The sequence below is a fragment of the Impatiens glandulifera genome, chromosome 8 (assembly GCF_907164915.1).
Source record: "Impatiens glandulifera chromosome 8, dImpGla2.1, whole genome shotgun sequence".
NCBI classification, from domain to species: Eukaryota; Viridiplantae; Streptophyta; class Magnoliopsida; order Ericales; family Balsaminaceae; genus Impatiens; species Impatiens glandulifera.
Window position 1 is genome coordinate 24038775 of NC_061869.1, and position 17521 is coordinate 24056295.

The 17521-nt window shown below is 28.3% G+C and overlaps 1 pseudogene; it reads right to left on the bottom strand.

Moving 5' to 3' along the window:
- Positions 1-14556: 14556 nt before the first annotated feature.
- Positions 14557-17521, bottom strand: part of LOC124913201 — a 36059-nt pseudogene continuing 33094 nt past the window's right edge.

Genomic DNA, 17521 nt, shown 5'->3' on the forward strand with positions numbered 1-17521 from the left:
ACAACACCCTACTATGTTTCAACAATACTATTAGCTACATCGGCTACAATTTTTTTGGAGGGACAGGAGATGGAATCCTGTCAAAAAATTCAATGTTGGACCAACTGGCTCAACAGTTGGCCCGACAGCTTGTTTCAACATAGGAACAACAACAATACACCTTTTTCCAACACAGAACACTAATAAGATAGGCACTTTGGCCAGAGAAGGAGGGGAAATTACCTTAGACGATGCCTTGGATAACTTAGATGCCCTAGGCGCCTTTAACAGAAGACTTTTCCGGCTTTTTCAACTGGATGGAGGATGGAGAAAGCGAATACATAGGGATGGATGCAAATGAAGGAGGGCCTTTCTTTGCTCTAGAGTCAACCACTCCAGAATCTTTCTTCGAAGAACTCTTTTGGCTATTAGAACTAGCCTCCGATTCAACAACAGTTCTGGCTCTTTAAGCCCCCGTAGAGGATAGATGCTGCTAGTTTTCTGGATCAAGTGACAGATTTGTCACCAGTCTGTTGGATAGACGGCCAGAGAAAGACTCCTTTAAGTTTTTCATTTTTATGGGAGTGTTGTCAATAGTGAAAGAAGTGAACACACGACTAGAATTGATAGCCTCCCCTTCTCCCATATGAACCCCCAAATGTTTAAGAATTCGGCTGAGTTGGGCAGCAAATCCCACACTCTCCTTGTTCTTAAATTGAATCGACTCACACAGATTAACAAAGAGCGTAGAAGCCTAGTTGACTAAATGCCCTTTGATATAGTCGTCATATAGTCGAATCGATCCTAACTATATAGATGAAATGAACCTGCTCTCCCTTGAAGAGCCTTCTCTACTATGAGGTTTAAAAGAATGAAATGCGACTTCAGAACCTTCTTACTCCCATTCAGCCTTATTTCCGAGCCGCCATCGAGAAAGCAGTCTTCATCTCCGTGATGGTTTCTGCTGGAAGGTGAAGATTAAAAGTGTGGCCCTCCGATGGAAGTTCAAAGAACTCTGCATACGCCGCTTCATCAAAATATATAACTGTTTCGTTCACAATCGCCGAAATGGAATTACCAACCATGGTCGCTGACTTGAAGAACTCCCGAACTTCCTTCTCGTGGAAAATAAATGGACCGCCGAGATATTTTTTGAGCCTAAAATACTCCAAGGATCGGAACATATCAACCACTACCTGTTGATCAAAAGAATACACCGAGGTGAAATCTACCTACAAAGTGATGTGACCAAGGGTAATCTTCTTGTTAGCCATTAAGAGAAAGGATGGAGAAGATGAACAAGATTCTTAAGAGAGAAGTTATAAAAAGTTAGGGTTCTTAAGAAATTTGTGAGCATAAAACTTTCAATCGCATATAATATGTCCTTAAATAGACTTCGAAAGGTCGCATGCCTTCAACCGTCACTTTGCATAAAAGTAGGTCCCACTAATTAATGTTAGACGTCTTTTCCCAAAGATAGTCATCATTAATTTAAGGGTATATCAGTAATTCTCTTTAACTTGAAAGACACGTGTCTTCGTGTTATTTGAAAAGTGACTGTTTTAATGTTTGAGCGGGAAAATTCGATGACACCGCATAGAGGACAGCTTTCCTTGATTAGTTTTGAAATGAAGCGTCTAATAGCTCACGTAGTTAGACTTTCTCTTACTTCTACAATCTATGAGAATTAAGCGTCTATTAGACGCATGAGTCTATTAGACACATGAGTCTATTAGGCGCAGGCGTCTAATTACGTGTCTTATAGATGTCAAACGTCTATTAGACGTCGATGTCTAATTATGCATGAACAACCGTATAGACGTGTGTTTGATTAGACGTCGATGTCCAATTACTCTTGTCTTATAAACGTCTAAACGTCTATTAGACGTAAACGTCTAACCGCGCATGTTATCAACCAAGATAATTTAACTTAGAGGCATAAAGTGTGTAAGTAGAATAAGTCTAAGTACTTGCTTTTTCCTTTTAGACGACCTCGTCTAATAGACCGATTAAGGCTTAGTCTGCGTGCATCTTTATTTATACAGTAAATTTCCCTCTGAATTTATGCATGTACAAAAGAATAAATGAATGTTTTGAGGTCCTAAGACCAAAAAATATTTAAGGCAAAAACACATAGTCCTTAGGAGTGGTGAGTGCCCTAGTTGATCTTCTAGAGCATGTACTCAGAAGAGTAGCTCCAAGCTTCCTTTCTGCAGCTTTTCTGTATCACCTACATACATAAATATTTATAATTTTGGTACCCACATTCACTTGGGTCCTCGATCAATCAGTCCCTTGGGTATCCATATTTGAGTTATCTTTATGGATGTCCCATTTTGTGTTGTAATTAAAGCGTATGATTTGGACTTAGAAGACGGTCTTGTCCTGCTAGCCACTGATCCTAGCTTTAGAGGATGATTTTTATTTTAAAACTCCTTGACTTTAGTTAGGTTTTAGATTGCCAGACTTGCTGACTCCTTCTAACTTAATTTTCAGTCAGCTAACAGTTGGCGGAACATAAGTTATCTCATCCTTCAAAGCTAACTCCTCATGGATTGGATCAGTTTCAGTGTCAGTTAACTCCCTGTTGACAAAACTTATTGGCTTAAGCTTGTGAGTTGTTGAGTTTAACTTCTTACAGGACTGGTTTGGGTCATTAATATCAAATCCTAAACCGGATTTAAATTTAGCAGGTTTCAACAGACTGATATGATATTTGACAGCTTTTCTAGATCTTGTCCAAGCACTGATAATATAGTTTAACTATTTGTTTTCAGAAGAGAGAGTTTGTATTTATTCTTTGAGCATCTCATTCTCACATGAGATCTCGACCTTGCCATTTTCAAGAACGTTTGATTCTAAAGTTTGAGATACAATAGGTTGAGACACTTCAGAGGTTGATTTTATTCATTTTGGGAATCTGATAGCTTTTTGAACTCTATGACCATGTCATTTAGTGCAGCTACCAGTTTTCCCTTAAAAATTTTTCAAAAAGAGAAGTCAAATACCTCAAATTCCTGAGCTTCTTCTTCCTCTCTTTCCATGAAACAAGCAACCTCGTCATCATCATTTTCACTGGATGATAAGTCGGAATCACTATAGAATTCCATTTGTTCTTCCCGTCGCCTGCCAAAAGAGCCTTCAACACCTTTTCTTCGTCCTTCTTTTCTCATCATGCTTCGGCTTCCGAAATTCCGATTTGTAATGACCTAAAATACCATAGTAAAAACACTTACATTAGCTTTAGATTTCCTATCGTCATTGGTATTTGAGGAGCTTGAGTTAGAATTGCTCTTCTTCATGAATTTGCCGAATTTCTTCACGAAGAGAGACATAGCATCGCTGCTGGGCAGCTATCTTCACATCAGGGGCAACTGGTGACTCTTATGCAGTCACTAGGGCTTTGGTAATGATGGTCGATGAGGGTGATCTTCTTCAATCTTGAGTTCAACTCGAACTCATAGGCCTTGAGATCAGTAAACATATCGAAGATCCCGATCTTGTTAAGATCTTTAGACTCCCTCATTGCCATGGTCTTTATGTCCCACTCCCTTGGTATAGCTCGCATGACCTGATATCAATCTCCTTGTTTCTGTAGGTCTTGCCAATAATGGATAGAGTGAGACAACCTTGTTGAACCTTGCGTCAAACTCAGTCATTGTTTCTCCAGGACGCATTTTGAAGCTGTCGAACTGCTGAGTGGCAACCATAAGTTTGTTCTCTTTGGTTTGTTCATTGCCCTCACACAGTTGAGTGAGTCTGTCCCAGATCTCCTTAGCAGTTTCACATTCAATGATGTAGTTGAACATGCTGTCGTCAAGAGATCTGTACAGAACGTCTAATGCCATGTTGTTGAGGTTATTCCTCCTCTTGTCTTCGTTGGTCCATTCGGATTGTCTTTTTCTATTTTGATGGGAACATCTATGATAGCACTCCACATGTCATCATGAAGAGAGGAAAGATGAGCACGAACTTTCTTTTTCCACACAATATAGTTTTCTTTACGAACGTAGGATTGTGGGTGGCACTTGCATCCTTGGATATGGTCGACATACTTGGTGATAGTTTTGAGAATAGAAACAGGGGTCTAATACCAATTGATAGGAACAATGTAATCAATAGAGACGGGGGTCTAGCTATTGATGACAACTTTTGGAAAACGGTTTGATAGAAATCATGTTAGGGATTAATATATTTTTCTATTCTTCACAAATCCTTGCAAACTCTTGAAGCGATTCAAGTGCGAAACTGTTTGCTCAGGTTTAAAGCTATGAACCAATGAGAGAAGGAAAGACAGAATGTAAATGAAACAGCAAGTTGTCTATGGATGTTCGGAGCAAACTCTCCTACGTCACCCCTTTTTCCAACAACCGGAAGGATTTCACTATACTTCTTTTAATTAAATACAATTTACTGGCTAGCTAACTGTTGAATAGAACAAGCTCTATTCAATTTACAATATGATTAAGAATATTTCTCAACTAGAAAATTTTGATTCTCTCTTGAACTTGAAGATGTACAAATCAGTAAGTGTAAGAGTATGAGATTGATAGCAGGTAAGGCTGGTATAATCAGTACTTCGTAAGGATCGTTGGTCTCTTTATGAAAACTTGTACCTCGACCGTTGTCCTTGAGGATCTATATATAGATTCAGGACACCAACGGTCGAATCTTCTGGATGGACATGTGGAAAGCGCCCATTGGAAAGCCTCCATAATACAAGAGTACAATAGGCTCTGTGCACAAGGATCATGGCCGTACCAAACTGGTAGTGCGCCGGATATTCTTCTGGAACTGTCCTTTACTGAACAAGTAGTGGGAGGAATATTCGCGCATGTGGCGTTCATTCATTGGATACAAATAGCTAGCGTACCGGACTGCACAGATGAGTGGAGCAGGAGTAGCGTACAACTAGTTGATCGTGGGTAGACGTATGCTAACTTCAAACAGCTTCTGAAGCGAGGCATTAGACATGATCCATTAGACCACCAAGTCTAAGAGAGTTAGACGTCGACGTCTAATATCTCGAGATCCATTAGACCGCCAAGTCTAATGGAGTTAGACCGCACGTCTAACTACGTCTGTTAGACTGCACGTCTAACTACGCATCTGTTAGAATGCACGTCTAACTACGCATCTGTTAGACTGCACGTCTAACTACGCATCTGTTAGACTGCACGTCTAAGTACGCATCTGTTAGACTGCACGTCTAAGTACGCATCTGTTAGACTGCACGTCTAAGTACGCATCTGTTAGACTGCACGTCTAACTACGCATCTGTTAGACTGCACGTCTAACTACGCATCTGTTAGACTGCACGTCTAACTACGCATCTGTTAGACTGCACGTCTAAGTACGCATCTGTTAGACTGCACGTCTAACTACGCATCTGTTAGACTGCACGTCTAACTACGCATCTGTTAGACTGCACGTCTAACTACGCATCTGTTAGACTGCACGTCTAACTACGTCTAATGCCTATTTCAGTTCATTTCTAATTTATCATATTTTTGATGCACCTGCACAAAATCAATTATACGACTTAGTTTCATTCTTAATCAAAGTTTTACTAATACATCATTAAAATAATGTTAGTCAAACTAATTTGACCCAACAGAAGTTAAGACGATGTCTAACTGCGCTCTTCTTTAGACTACTACCGAAGAGACGTCTAATACTTCTTTAGATATGTGCCTACACGAAGATAAATTATCCAACATAATTTTGTACCGACCATATCATTAAAACTATGTCGTATTAATTTAAACATATTCTCTAAAGTTTATTAAATCATTTTTCCTTCATTAATTATTTCTCATTTAATTAATTTTTCCTTTTCTTAATTTAACTAATCTAATATATATATATATATATATATATATATATATATATATATATATATATATATATATATATATATATATTATAACAAAAACCACACATAGTAGTTTTGTCACAATTTAAAAATGGTGAAAATTAAAAGTGTACTACCATCCAAATAATTATTATAATCTCCATCTAGATTATAATTTGATATTTTATTTTATTATTGGTTACAAAACACTTTTTCTTAATAATAATTCATACTATAATATTATTTTCTAAATTTTCATTAGTTTAAATATTATTTTAAATAAAAATATATAATTTTTTATATTTTTACAAATATAATGAATTTACAATTGTTTTTAATCATTGAATCTTTAAAAACACTAGGTTTATATTTGAAGATAACATTTACTCAAACTTAAAACTTTTTAGATGAAATTGAATTCTTAAGTTTTGATCTCTTTTATCGGTTTTTCATTCTATTTTAATTGATTCAACTTAAGCTCTTATATGTCTTGTCATCATTCAAGTTTCAACAATGAGTTGTTCACTTTTTTGTGATAACTCAGTCCATTTACGAGAATATAATGAAAAGAATGGAACATCACTTATCTTCATGAGTTTCACTAAGACAAAATATAAATAAATTTAATAATTTATTTTTAAATAAGGCAGTTATTTTGATGATAAAGGTTGATTAAGATGCAGCTAACAAGGAGCTAGGCTACAAAAAGAAAAGAGAAACATGACATGTGAATATGTGATCGTCGTCCCCAAAAATCCATTGATTTTTCTCTTTTTATTTATTTTGCACGTACTACTAGAGATTTAGAGAGAGAGAGAGAATGGTGGTTGGACTAGGGCCCGTTTGGTTTATCATCACCTGTACTCTCAACTTAACTTCATCTGTAATAGACAGCTTTTGCCAACGGTGTCATAAAATAAACAAAACTTAAAATAAAGAAGCCCTTCAACCTTTATTACATACACAAAAAAGTCTCTATATTTTTATAAAATATAGTTGGAGAAAATTTCTTAAATAGATCATATGGTTAAGAAATAAATAATGGTACACAAGTTGTTTCTTTTTGTATGAAAAATAAAAAAAGAGAAGATAAACAAATATGAATAGATGAAAGTACTTTTTCTTTTCAAATTATGAGTAAAGACCACCTATCTTTAAAAAAAACATTACATATTAAGTTTTAATAGTATTTGTCATAGATAGATATATATCTAAAGAGCTTATAATATGATCTTGTGTAATGATTTTATAATCAACTAATAAAAATTATTTTGAAAAAAATAATAAATAAATTAAAAAGAATAAATGGAGCAACCAGCTAGTAGTATTGACCAATATCTGATATTTGCCCATTTAGAAATATTTTTTTCTAAAAATATTGTTGGTGTGCCTATTTTTTGTTCAGGACCTCAGGTTTCACTAGATAATATAATCTTGTTCAATTTATGATCTTGTTCTCAAATAAGAATTTTATAGAATTTACTGATGGAAAGACTTGAAACAAAATCCTATGAGTGAAAAAAAAAATATCCATGAACAGTTAATCCGAGAATTTTTGCTCTACTTAATAATCAATTTTTTTACTAGTGGTTGGTTGATACATATTCTTGTGAAAGTATGCAAAATATAATCAAAATAATCAAAATTGTTCAAATACACTCATATTATTTTATAAATCTATAGTAAATAAAAAAAATTCAAAAAAGAACAACTTACCAGGATCATGTCAATATTTAACCTGTTTCTCATAAATCAAAATATATTAAATAATAGTATAGACAATTACAAAACAATAAAATTACATTATATTTGATAATAATAAAAATAATTATATATAAAAAAAATTCATTAAATTTTGTGTATTTTTAATAAAATTTTAATATTATAAAAGACATGTTTTCTTTTGTTATAAAAGAGTAATTAAAATTAAACTTAATGGTGCAAATTTCAAGATAAATCAGAATTTGAGATTAACTATATTAATTCATGATGAATTTTCAATGTACTAAAATTTCTTAAAATAAAATAAAGAATTTGAGATTAACTATATTAATTCATGATGAATTTTCAATGTACTAAAATTTCTTAATATAAAATAAAATGTTTGGGGACGGAATTTTAAAATTATATTTTTTAATTTAAAGGAAGAATACAATTCTCACACTACCCCCTTTCATTTAAGTCATGTTTTATAATCTTTCAGTTTTAAGAACTAGATTTGTCACTTTAACTATCATATTAGTTTAATTTTATATTTTTGCATATTAATCTTTTAAGTAAAAATATAAAATCTTTATTTAATTTGAAACATATTTATTTATTTTATTTGTTCTTATTTACTTCATTTTTTAAAATATATTTTATTATTTGAATTATCTTAATTAATTTAATATTAAAAATATTTTAGTATAAGGTTAAAAGTAATTTAATATATCTTTTTATATTAAAAGTTCATTTATTTTATTTTAAGACAAAAAATAGAGTTAGTTTATATATATATATATATATATATATATATATATATATATATATATATATATATATATATATATATATATATATATATATATATATATATATATATATATATAAAATAAATTAGTGTATGGATTGCCGAGTCGGAAGATGTGGTTAATTTAAATATATTTGTGAGAGTAAATGAATATTTGGGTCGAATTGTGGGTTGATCCCGCCATAAACTTAAAACGGTTAAAAATAAAATTAAAAATGTTATATGTATGTTTCGAACTTGCAACTTAATCAAACAAGTAAAATCTTTAACCAACTAAGCTAATAAAATTTTATATTTTAAATTCAACACTAAATTTGATGAACGCGAGACATTCTTAACAATATAAGTTCAAACTTTTAATTATTCGCCATAAACTCAAAACGGTTAAAAATAAAATTAAAAATGTTATATGTATATTTCGAACTTGCAACCTAACAAAAAAAACAAATACAAAACTCTTTAACTTATTAGGCTAATAAGACTTTATATTTTAAATTCAACAACAAATTGATGAACGCAGAATAATCTTAACAATATAAGTTCAACTTTTTAACTAATATATATATATATATATATATATATATATATATATATATATATATATATAATGATGCTTAATTTTAAAAGTGTCCGGATTGTCAGATCGAGAATTGTGGTTAATTTAAATACTTGGGTCAAATTGTAATTTGACCCGTCTATAAACTTAAAACGGTTAAAAATAAAATTAAAAATACTATCACATTTTTATCATAATTTTTTTTTACAATTTTTTATATAAATACTCATACAAATACACAGACTACATGCTAGTTAACATAAATTTTTTTAGTAACAGAGAGTAAGGGTTATTGACAAGAAGTTTGGCCGACATCTGATCATGGCCCATTAATTTTTCTTAATATTACAAATTTTTTTAATGGTCTTACACTTTTCTTAATATTTCAATTATAAAATGAAGAAATTATTTCAATAGGTTTTTTTCTTAGGTTACCTGAGCCATTTACTTTTGGTAAATAATATCCTTCAAAAACAATATCATCTCACTTTTTATCTCGTCTACGTCATAATTTAATTTATTAATTAAAATACTAAAAATAACTTATATTTTAAATTATTATTTTTATTTTATCATTATATATTAATGTTATTTAAGTATTTTTATTAAAAATATTTACGTCTACACAAAATCATCCATAATCATTACTTTTTAAATAATAATTTTTTTTTAAAAAAACTTCAATCGAAACCAAATTCATAAGAACTTCACTTCCTTAAATACCATATCATTTGTAGCTTTATTTGAAAAAATAAAAATAAATGAGCTAACAAAGTCAAATAAAACAAATATTTGAAGCAATATAAGTAAAATTACTATCAAAAGTTATGTATAAAATAAAGATAAGTTAATTCTGCTATCGAATTATTTGTTCCGAACCAATTAGAACTCAACTTTATTATTTTATTATTAAATTAAGCAGCGGGTTAAAAAAATAGATATTCGGAATCCGAATTTATGTCTGGGTCAATGAAAAACGCAAAGGAGTGAAGCTTCCTTCGCTTCACCCCATTTTATATTACCAGAATGAGAAGCACACAATTCTGTTATTACTTGGGTTTTACAATGTAAAACTAAATAAAGCTTGGCGGTAAAACTGAACTAAGCTTGCTTCATTTGATTCCGTAAATAATTAATATGAAGTTTGTTTTATTTGATTCCGTAAATAAAACATATTAATTATTTTATATTATATATAATTATATTTTAAATATAATTATATATAAAAACATATTTATTATTTTATTTATGATGTATTTAAATTAATTTGTATTAATTATGTCATACAAATATAAAAGTATATATAATTATTTTGTCACATATTTTATTTAACTTGTATAAATGATGAATTATTTTATAATTTATATATTTATAAATTTATTTGTAAAAAATAATTTTTAATTTATATAATTATATATATATATATATATTTTAATGTTATTGGTAAGATATTTTAATAAATTTATTTTAATTGTTTTATAACTTATATAATTATATATTAAATATATATACATATAACAACATATTAAAAAAATTTGTTTAAGATATTTAAATAAATTTGTAAAATAAAATATTTTTAAAGTTATTTACAAGGTATTTAAATGAATTTATTTAATTATTTTATATTTTTTATAATTATAAATTAAATATATATAAACGTTATAAAATTAGTAACACATGTGAAAACATTTATACGTTCATATAAAAGTATTTTTACTTTCATGAAAACCTACAAGAGAATAAAAAAAGAAACAAGCGCTACCTGGTGAAGGTTACTTCACAAAGTATTTACAAGACTCAAATGAGTAAAAAAACGCTACCTGGTGAGACTTGCTTCACTAGGTATTTATAATTTATATAATTAGATATTAAATATATATAAACGTTTATGTAAAATTACTAACACATTCATGTGAAAATATTTATACGTTAATATAAAAGTATTTATATATTCATGTAAACCCTACAAGAGAATAAAAAAAAGATAAACAAGCGCTACCTGGTGATATTTGCTTCACAAGGTATTTACATCGCTTAAATGAGAGAAACAAACGCTACCTAGTGAGACTTGTTACAGCGCTCAAAGGAGTGAAACAAACGCTATTTGGTAAGACTTTCTTCACTAGGTATTTACAACACTGATAAGAATGAAACAAACATTACGTAGTGAAGTAACCTTCATTATGTATTTACATAAACCAATCACTCATTTACGCTTTCTTCACTCTTATTTACATTATTAATAAAAGTGAAACTAGATTCACTGAAACAATAATTTAAATAAATAGAAAATTTTCTTGCAGCACTCCCATTATTCATTTTCTCTCTCAGCGATTTTTCAAACCCTAGAACGAATCTTCTACTCTACAATCTTCTCACAAAAATGATATTTGATGGGGGAAACGTCGAAGGTTTTTTGTGGTATTTAGGATGATGATAATGTAACATTAGATTTTTTGAAGTGTGTAGCGATTTGTTGTTATACATCTGCGACAACATTAGATCCCAAATACCATAAAAAACCTTCATCGTTACCCCCATCAAATGTCATTTTCGTGAAAAGATTGTAGAGTAAAAGATTCATTCTAGCTAGGGTTTACAAAATCGATGAGAGAGAAAATGAATAATGAGAGTGCAGAAGGAAAAAATATATTTATTTAAATTATTATTTCATTGAGCTAGTTTCACTTTTATTCACAATGTAAATAAAAGTGAAGCAAGCATAAATGAGAGATTGATAATATAAATACCTAATGAAGGTTGCTTCACTAGGTAGTGTTTGTTTCACTATTATCAGCGTTGTAAATATCTAGTGAAGCAAGTCTTACCATGAATGTATAAATACTTTTACATTAACTTTTAAATGTTTTCACATAAATGTGTTAGTGATTATACATGAACTTATATATATATAATATATAATTATATAAAATATAAATACCTAGTGAAACAAGTCTCACAAAGTAGCACTTGTTTCACTCATTTGAGTGTTATAAATACTTTGTGAAGTAACGTTCACTAGGTAGCGCTTATTTCATCTTTTATTATTCTCTTTCAGGTTTACATGAAGATAAAAATACTTTTACATGAACGTATAAATGTTATTACATGAATTTGTTAGTGATTTTATATGAATGTTTATACATATTTAATATATAATTATATAAAATATAAAATAAATTCATTAAAATATCTTTTAAATAAATTTTAAAATATTTTGTTTTACAAATTTATTTAAATATCTTGAGGACAATTTTTTTAATATGTTTATATATATATATTTATATATATATTTAATATATTGTTATATATATATATATATATATATATATTTATTTAGTATATTTAATATATAATTATATAAAATATAAAATATTTAAAATAAATTTATTTAAATATCTTATAAATATATTTTTAAATATTTTGTTTTACAAATTTATTTAAATATCTTAAGAAGAATTTTATTAAAATGTTGTTATATATATATATATATATATATATATATATATATATATATATATATATATATATATATATATATATATATATATATATATATATATATTTAATAAATAATTATATAAATTATAAAATAATTAAAACAAATTCATTAAATTATCTTACAAATAGTATTAAAAATATTTTGTTATATATATAAATATATATTTAATATATAATTATATAATTTATAAAATAATTTGTACAAATTAATTTAAATATATCACCAATATATTTATAAATATATTATAATTATGATAAAGTAATTATGTATCATTATATATATAAATTATATATTAATATAATTATATATAAAAATATATTTATTATTTTATTTATGATGTATTTAAATTAATTTGTATTAATTATGTCATACTTTATATATATATATATATATATATATATATATATATATATATATATATATATTAAATATAATTATATATAAAAATATATTTATTATTTTATTTATGATGTATTTAAATTAATTTTTATTAATGATATCATACTTTATATTTATTTATATATATATATATATATATATATATATATATATATATATATATATATAAATTTAAAAGCTAAATTATATAATAAATATAATTATATATAAAAATATATTTATTATTTTATTTATGATGTATTTAAATTAATTTGTATTAACTATGTCATACTTTATTTATATTTATATATATATATATATATATATATATATATATATATATATATATATATTATATATATATATATATATATATATATATATAAGTATGACATAATTAATACAAATTAATTTAAATACATCATAAATAAAATAATAAATATATTTTTATATATAATTATATTTAATATATAATTTATATATATAATGATACTTAATTTTGAAAGTGTCTGGTTTGTCGGGTTTTTTAATTTGGATATATATGTAAGAGTAAATGGATATTTGAGTCGGATTCTGTGTTGACCCGTCCATAAACTTGAAACGATTAAAAATAAAATTAAAAATGTTTTAGGTATGTTTCGAACTCGCAACCTAACAAAACAAGTATAACTTTTTAATCAACTAGGCTAATAAACTTTGTATTTTAAATTCAACACCAAATTTTATGTAGGCGGGACATTGTAACAATATATTTTTATCCGTGTGCATCGCACGGGGATCTTTATAGCTATATATAATATAAAATAATTAATATATTTTATTTACGGAGTCAAATGAAGCAATCTTCATATTAATTATTTACGAAATCAAATGAATCAAGCTTCATTTAGTTTTACAACCTAGCTTCAATTTTACATTATAAAACCCATGTAAAAACAGAATTGTGTGTTTCTCAGCCTAGTAATGTAAAACGTAGTGAAGCAAAAGAAATATCACTCCTTTGCGTTTCTCATTGACCCAGATATAAATCGGGTTTCGGATATCTCTTTGTAACCCGTCGCTTAATTTAATAATAAAATAATAAAATAGATTTATGATTGGTCCGAAATAAGGAAACATGTAATTCGGTAGCAGAAGATCTAATTTGGTTAATTTTAACTTATGATAACACAGATCTGTGAATATTGGGACAACGTTTATATCACATCTTTTTAACAAACAATTTTGTTTTAGGATAAAATTATATAAAAAGAATTTTTTTATATAATATATAATATAACATATTAAAAATACATATTATTATAAAATAATAAATTTAAAAACGCTTATAAAATATAAAAAAAAATTATATATATCGGTAATATTATATATTTAATTATTTTTATTAGTGTTCGAAACGAGAGACATATAATCTCATTCAATTACCGATCAAACCGGAAAAAAAATCCCAAACAAAACAATTTGAATAAAAAACAACAAACCACTAAATTGATAAGTAAAGGGCGGAGCAAGTCTACATAACCCACTTTTTCATGGCTGGGGATTTGTAAAAGGGCCACTTTCAGAAACAATTTTGAGCTCTTCTCCAAAACCACAATAGCAATAAGGGAAAAACAACTATATGAGTATGATTCTGAGTCTGACCAATCTAGGAATTAATACTAAGTTACTAACTAACCAAAGAACAAAAGCAGACTTCAGAGTTACATTACACTTGCAAAATGGCTACACAGCACTTGGAAATTAGTTAGAGCTAACAGTTGAATCCGCTATTACCATTTTCAATCTCAGCAGATGCAACGGTAAGTTATGTGTGAGCCGATAATATTGTTGTTGTACGATATTCTTATAACTTGTCCCTTCTCGAGCCCTTAATACCGGGCAATTGCATCTTTTAGCAATATCCTTGGCAGCTATAAACCGGAGAGGTAAATATATTCAAAGCAAATAATAACTTCAATGAAAAACCACAAACTAATGAGAAATAAAACTTGATCAGCTCTAGGTTTATGATGGACCTCCAAATTTTTAGTGCAAGATATATTTATTTTTTATTTTACTTTGAACTTGCATGACACATTGACACCTAAATATTTTCAAGTGACTAAAGTAACTTTGAACTTAATATTTTAAAATATTATAAAAACAAAATAAGTGTTTTTAGTACATTAGTTAATCCTTTGAATGATTTGATCAATGAAAGATTAATAAGGGGATGAGGAGTTATTTGATTAAATCCATGTAACAATTCATTAAACAAGGCCTGACTTTATTTTTGATAACTTTTTAATATATCAAATATAACAATAATTCGACTTGAATAACCTAAATAATACACTCTTTCACGAAACAAACTAGTTTGAAATAACCCCAACTCTAGATCAAACAAATCCTTAGTGACTTACAAATCTGTTTTAAGAGTTTCAACATAGAGAAGAAGCATAACCATTATTATCTAGTGAACACAATACCAAACAATTATTTACTCATGATTTATATATGAAAAATCACAAGATTTTGGGAAAAAGTGTAAAACACAAAATAAATTTTCCATGACAACTAGTCAAAGTTAAAAACAACTTCAGTTTCTAACCTGTTTCTCTTCAATACTATATTTCTTTATTAGTGACAGCCTCTCATCATCGGTCAAGAGTACTTGATGCTTCGGCTTCAATGAATGCTTAGTGACATTGACAAGCAGGTCTGCAATCTAGAGAAAGAGCATAGTTGTTATATGCATAATTGTTAACTGCAAAATAGAAGCTCATCTGAGAAATAAGATGTGTCTAGAATGCCCAGTCAAGAATAAGATCTCAATTATGTGAGTAAATTCACTTAAACAGTTCACGTGAAAAAAAGATAAGAAAAAAAAAAGCAACTAACCAAAATAACAATATTGCTAAAATTATGGACTATGATTTTTAAAATATTAATAAAATTGTTGTTAAAAAGTGAGTAATATTTAAAAATAACTTTCCCGATGTATATGTTATCACAATTATAGAAAATTAAATATGCTAAAAATCATAGCAACAAAGATCAATGCAATTAAAATCGGTAAGAATTATCAATTTCTAAACTTAAAATTATTATTAATCTAAAATTTTAGAGTTTAATTACAACTCTATATAAAAATAAATTGTTAAATATGTTAAAAATCTCTGAATAATATTTGAAATATAAATTTCAAATTTATTTACTATTTTTACTATTTTCAAGTTGCAAATATTATTATGGTAGAATTTCAACTTATTTCTAAGATGTTATTGTAACTTATTTTATTTTTATTTTTTTTATCTTTTGTAACGTGTTTAGCTAATAATTTTAGCAATTTTTATGATATTTCAAATGCAACTATTGTTGCATATGAATTGTTAATAAGTTTTTTTTATTATGCAACTAAAATTTTATTTTGTTTTATAAATAGTATATAGTAATAGAAATAATAATTTTAAGCTAGTCTTTGAAATAAATTAAGTCAATTATGTGGTGGCCCATTTCTTTTCATTGAAAACAATAAAATAATTGTGAAATTAATTACAAGAACCTTCTATTAAGTTTTACATCTTACCCAACCACCAACAACCAATGTCAACTCCATTATTAATAACATTCTAATTAGATCCTAATATAATGTGTGAGAAATTAAAATATGAATACGGAAGAAGCATACCTGAATTCATATTGTGAATCTTTTTTTTTTTAGATTTTGCATGGATGGAATATTTTTTTAATTTTCTCTTTCTTTAGACTTTTATAGGTGGAATGGCTCTTTCAATTTGATGAGTACGTCAATGATTTTCTCTCTCTATTAATGGGAACGCAAAAGAGAATTGTCCGTATTTCAAATGGGAACCATTACCGTTATATATAACCAACATTAAATTAGTTATTATAGTTAGGTCATTTTAATTTAGCCCCTCATAAAATTAGAAATGACCTAACTATTCTAGAAGGAAAGAGGATACTTGATCATATAAGTAACATACAACTACACGACAGACCGAATATTCATGAATGGAAAGCTGAGGACAATGGGAAGCTGGTATCGAAGAAAATGTTGGAGATAACCCAGGAAAAAGCGCATAAATAAGAATGGGCTCCTCGTGTATGGTCAACGAAGATTACCTCTCGACACCAATCCATCCTATGGCTCGCCTTCTGGGAAAGACTCAGCACTCGTGATCGTTTCAGCAAGTATAGAGCATCACCGGATGCGAGCTGTCTTTTATGCATAGGAAATGAAGAAACCATAGATCACCTATTCGGGAGCTGCTGTATTGTTTCGGATCTTTGAGACATATTCTATAAAAGTCTGAAGCTGATCAGTTTCTCGAGCGAATGAAATGAAATCAAAGAATCAACACTACTCAAAGCCAAGGGAAATAAATTTGCAACAAGCGTGTTCAAGTGCGGCTTTGGAGCAATGGTGTATAACATTTGGCAAGAACGAAATGCAAGGGTATATGACAGAACCCGCAGGAGCGTTGAAGAGTTATTGAATGATATTGTATCGGATTTCAGTGCCCTCGCAGGATAATGGAGAAGAATTCCAAGTACAGAGCAGAACTAGAATATCTGCAGGAAATGAAATTTACCGTTTTTTGAACTCACTAGAATTGAAATCATTGTAATCAGATAATTCATTAAAGTTTTTAGCTTTTTAGCTTTTATTCAGAATGTTACGACTTCAAAATCATTCTAGGCCTGTCTAGAATGATCTATAAACTCGTGGTTTTT